The sequence below is a fragment of the Rhynchophorus ferrugineus genome, unplaced genomic scaffold (genome assembly GCF_030347505.1).
Source record: "Rhynchophorus ferrugineus isolate W39M unplaced genomic scaffold, kcgeb_rfMv2 rfM9, whole genome shotgun sequence".
NCBI classification, from domain to species: Eukaryota; Metazoa; Arthropoda; class Insecta; order Coleoptera; family Curculionidae; genus Rhynchophorus; species Rhynchophorus ferrugineus.
Window position 1 is genome coordinate 122,229 of NW_027472588.1, and position 6,000 is coordinate 128,228.

Consider the following 6,000-nt stretch of genomic DNA (forward strand, 5'->3'; position numbering starts at 1 on the left):
TAATCTCAGGTTAATATAAATTACCAGGTTTATAAAGAATTTTACGCTGAATCGAATGGTGATATAATAAATTGTGCACAATGTTTAGTTTTAAGATATATGATAAAATAGAAGATGGATCTCGGTTTTTCTTACATATCTTTGAAACGGTCAGTTCTAAAGCAATTTAACATGGATTTTCGTTTTTCTCACCCCAGAATAAATATATTCTGAGAGTTTAATCTTTATCCGAGATATTAAAAAATATCGCAAATTTTCCAAGCAAATGGTCGGAAATTTTGCGACCTTTTGCCATTTTCAATGTTTTTGTTCCCATTTCTGATCAAGTAATCTCAGGTTAATATAAATTAAAAGGTTTATAAAGAATTTCACGCTGAATTGAATGGTGATATAATAAATTGTACACAATGTTTAGTTTCAAAGATATATGATAAAATAGAAGATGGATCTCGGTTTTTCTTACATATCTTTGAAACGGTCAATTCTAAAGCAATTTAACATGGATTTTCGTTTTTCTCACATCAGAATACATATATTCTGAGAGTTTAATCTTTATCCGAGATATTAAAAAATATCGCAAATTTTCCAAGCAAATGGTCGGAAATTTTGCGACCTTTTGCCATTTTCAATGTTTTTGTTCCCATTTCTGATCAAGTAATCTCAGGTTAATATAAATTAAAAGGTTTATAAAGAATTTCACGCTGAATTGAATGGTGATATAATAAATTGTACACAATGTTTAGTTTCAAAGATATATGATAAAATAGAAGATGGATCTCGGTTTTTCTTACATATCTTTGAAACGGTCAGTTCTAAAGCAATTTAACATGGATTTTCGTTTTTCTCACCCCGGAATACATATATTCTGAGAGTTTAATTTTTATCCGAGATATTAAAAAATATCGCAGATTTTCCAAGCAAATGGTCGGAAATTTTGCGATTTTTTGCCATTTTCAATATTTTTGTTCCCATTTCTGATCAAGTAATCTCAGGTTAATATAAATTACCAGGTTTATAAAGAATTTTACGCTGAATCGAACGGTGATATAATAAATTGTGCACAATGTTTAGTTTCTAAGATATATGATAAAATAGCAGATGGATCTCGGTTTTTCTTACATATCTTTGAAACGGTCAGTTCTAAAGCAATTTAACATGGATTTTCGTTTTTCTCACCCCAGAATACATATATTCTGAGAGTTTAATCTTTATCCGAGATATTAAAAAATATCGCAGATTTTCCAAGCAAATGGTCGGAAATTTTGCGATTTTTTGCCATTTTCAATGTTTTTGTTCCCATTTCTGATCAAGTAATCTCAGGTTAATATAAATTACCATGTTTATAAAGAATTTTACGCTGAATCGAATGGTGATATAATAAATTGTGCACAATGTTTAGTTTCTAAGATATATCATAAAATAGCAGATGGATCTCGGTTTTTCTTACATATCTTTGAAACGGTCAGTTCTAAAGCAATTTAAAATGGATTTTCGTTTCTCTCACCCCAGAATACATATATTCTGAGAGTTTAATCTTTATCCGAGATATTAAAAAATATCGCAGATTTTCCAAGCAAATGGTCGGAAATTTTGCGATTTTTTGCCATTTACAATGTTTTTGTTCCCATTTCTGATCAAATAATCTCAGGTTAATATAAATTACCAGGTTTATAAAGAATTTTACGCTGAATCGAATGGTGATATAATAAATTGTGCACAATGTTTAGTTTCTAAGATATATGATAAAATAGCAGATGGATCTCGGTTTTTCTTACATATCTTTGAAACGGTCAGTTCTAAAGCAATTTAACATGGATTTTCGTTTTTCTCACCACAGAATACATATATTCTGAGAGTTTAATCTTTATCCGAGATATTAAAAAATATCGCAGATTTTCCAAGCAAATGGTCGGAAATTTTGCGATTTTTTGCCATTTTCAATGTTTTTGTTTCCATTTCTGATCAAGTAATCTCAGGTTAATATAAATTAAAAGGTTTATAAAGAATTTTACGCTGAATCGAATGGTGATATAATAAATTGTGCACAATGTTTAGTTTCTAAGATATATGATAAAATAGCAGATGGATCTCGGTTTTTCTTACATATCTTTGAAACGGTCAGTTCTAAAGCAATTTAACATGGATTTTCGTTTTTCTCGCCCCAGAATACATATATTCTGAGAGTTTAATCTTTATCCGAGATATTAAAAAATATCGCAGATTTTCCAAGCAAATGGTCGGAAATTTTGCGATTTTTTGCCATTTTCAATGTTTTTGTTTCCATTTCTGATCAAGTAATCTCAGGTTAATATAAATTAAAAGGTTTATAAAGAATTTTACGCTGAATCGAATGGTGATATAATAAATTGTGCACAATGTTTAGTTTCTAAGATATATGATAAAATAGCAGATGGATCTCGGTTTTTCTTACATATCTTTGAAACGGTCAGTTCTAAAGCAATTTAACATGGATTTTCGTTTTTCTCACCCCAGAATACATATATTCTGAGAGTTTAATTTTTATCCGAGATATTAAAAAATATCGCAGATTTTCCAAGCAAATGGTCGGAAATTTTGCGATTTTTTGCCATTTTCAATGTTTTTGTTCCCATTTCTGATCAAGTAATCTCAGGTTAATATAAATTTCCAGGTTTATAAAGAATTTTACGCTGAATCAAATGGTGATATAATAAATTGTGCACAATGTTTAGTTTCTAAGATATATGATAAAATAGCAGATGGATCTCGGTTTTTCTTACATATCTTTGAAACGGTCAGTTCTAAAGCAATTTAACATGGATTTTCGTTTTTCTCACCCCAGAATACATATATTCTGAGAGTTTAATCTTTATCCGAGATATTAAAAAATATCTCCAAGATCTCCAGATTTTCCAAGCAAATGGTCGGAAATTTTGCGATTTTTTGCCATTTTCAATGTTTTTGTTCCCATTTCTGATCAAGTAATCTCAGGTTAATATAAATTACCGGGTTTATAAAGAATTTTACGCTGAATCGAATGGTGATATAATAAATTGTGCACAATGTTTAGTTTCTAAGATATATGATAAAATAGCAGATGGATCTCAGTTTTTCTTACATATCTTTGAAACGGTCAGTTCTAAAGCAATTTAACATGGATTTTCGTTTTTCTCACCCCAGAATACATATATTCTGAGAGTTTAATCTTTATCCGAGATATTAAAAAATATCGCAGATTTTCCAAGCAAATGGTCGGAAATTTTGCGATTTTTTGCCATTTTCAATGTTTTTGTTCCCATTTCTTATCAAGTAATCTCAGGTTAATATAAATTACCAGGTTTATAAAGAATTTTACGCTGAATCGAATGGTGATATAATAAATTGTGCACAATGTTTAGTTTCTAAGATATATGATAAAATAGCAGATGGATCTCGGTTTTTCTTACATATCTTAGAAACGGTCAGTTCTAAAGCAATTTAACATGGATTTTCGTCTTTCTCACACCAGAATACATATATTCTGAGAGTTTAATCTTTATCCGAGAGATTAAAAAATATCGCAGATTTTGCAAGCAAATGGTCGGAAATTTTGCGATTTTTTGCCATTTTCAATGATTTTGTTCCCATTTCTGATCAAGTAATCTCAGGTTAATATAAATTACCAGGTTTATAAAGAATTTTACGCTGAATCGAATGGCGATATAATAAATTGTGCACAATGTTTAGTTTCTAAGATATATGATAAAATAGAAGATGGATCTCGGTTTTTCTTACATATCTTTGAAACGGCAAGTTCTAAAGCAATATAACATGGATTTTCGTTTTTCTCACCCCAGAATACATATATTCTGAGAGTTTAAACTTTATACGAGAGATTAAAAAATATCGCAGATTTTCCAAGCAAATGGTCGGAAATTTTGCGATTTTTTGCCATTTTCAATGATTTTGTTCCCATTTCTGATCAAGTAATCTCAGGTTAATATAAATTACCAGGTTTATAAAGAATTTTACGCTGAATCGAATGGTGATATAATAAATTGTGCACAATGTTTAGTTTCTAAGATATATGATAAAATAGAAGATGGATCTCGGTTTTTCTTACATATCTTTGAAACGGCAAGTTCTAAAGCAATATAACATGGATTTTAGTTTTTCTCACCCCAGAATACATATATTCTGAGAGTTTAATCTTTATCCGAGAGATTAAAAAATATCGCAGATTTTCCAAGCAAAAGGTCGGAAATTTTGCGATTTTTTGCCATTTTCAATGATTTTGTTCCCATTTCTGATCAAGTAATCTCAGGTTAATATAAATTACCAGGTTTATAAAGAATTTTACGCTGAATCGAATGGTGATATAATAAATTGTGCACAATGTTTAGTTTCTAAGATATATGATAAAATAGAAGATGGATCTCGGTTTTTCTTACATATCTTTGAAACGGCAAGTTCTAAAGCAACATAACATGGATTTTCGTTTTTCTCACCCCAGAATACATATATTCTGAGAGTTTAATCTTTATCCGAGAGATTAAAAAATATCGCAGATTTTCCAAGCAAATGGTCGGAAATTTTGCGATTTTTTGCCATTTTCAATGATTTTGTTCCCATTTCTGATCAAGTAATCTCAGGTTAATATAAATTACCAGGTTTATAAAGAATATTACGCTGAATCGAATGGTGATATAATAAATTGTGCACAATGTTTAGTTTCTAAGATATATGATAAAATAGAAGATGGATCTCGGTTTTTCTTACATATCTTTGAAACGGCAAGTTCTAAAGCAATATAACATGGATTTTCGTTTTTCTCACCCCAGAATACATATATTCTGAGAGTTTAAACTTTATACGAGAGATTAAAAAATATCGCAGATTTTCCAAGCAAATGGTCGGAAATTTTGCGATTTTTTGCCATTTTCAATGATTTTGTTCCCATTTCTGATCAAGTAATCTCAGGTTAATATAAATTACCAGGTTTATAAAGAATATTACGCTGAATCGAATGGTGGTATAATAAATTGTGCACAATGTTTAGTTTCTAAGATATATGATAAAATAGAAGATGGATCTCGGTTTTTCTTACATATCTTTGAAACGGCAAGTTCTAAAGCAATATAACATGGATTTTAGTTTTTCTCACCCCAGAATACATATATTCTGAGAGTTTAATCTTTATCCGAGAGATTAAAAAATATCGCAGATTTTCCAAGCAAAAGGTCGGAAATTTTGCGATTTTTTGCCATTTTCAATGTTTTTGTTCCCATTTCTGATCAAGTAATCTCAGGTTAATATAAATTACCAGGTTTATAAAGAATTTTACGCTGAATCGAATGGTGATATAATAAATTGTGCACAATGTTTAGTTTTAAGATATATGATAAAATAGAAGATGGATCTCGGTTTTTCTTACATATCTTTGAAACGGTCAGTTCTAAAGCAATTTAACATGGATTTTCGTTTTTCTCACCCCAGAATAAATATATTCTGAGAGTTTAATCTTTATCCGAGATATTAAAAAATATCGCAAATTTTCCAAGCAAATGGTCGGAAATTTTGCGACCTTTTGCCATTTTCAATGTTTTTGTTCCCATTTCTGATCAAGTAATCTCAGGTTAATATAAATTAAAAGGTTTATAAAGAATTTCACGCTGAATTGAATGGTGATATAATAAATTGTACACAATGTTTAGTTTCAAAGATATATGATAAAATAGAAGATGGATCTCGGTTTTTCTTACATATCTTTGAAACGGTCAATTCTAAAGCAATTTAACATGGATTTTCGTTTTTCTCACATCAGAATACATATATTCTGAGAGTTTAATCTTTATCCGAGATATTAAAAAATATCGCAAATTTTCCAAGCAAATGGTCGGAAATTTTGCGACCTTTTGCCATTTTCAATGTTTTTGTTCCCATTTCTGATCAAGTAATCTCAGGTTAATATAAATTAAAAGGTTTATAAAGAATTTCACGCTGAATTGAATGGTGATATAATAAATTGTACACAATGTTTAG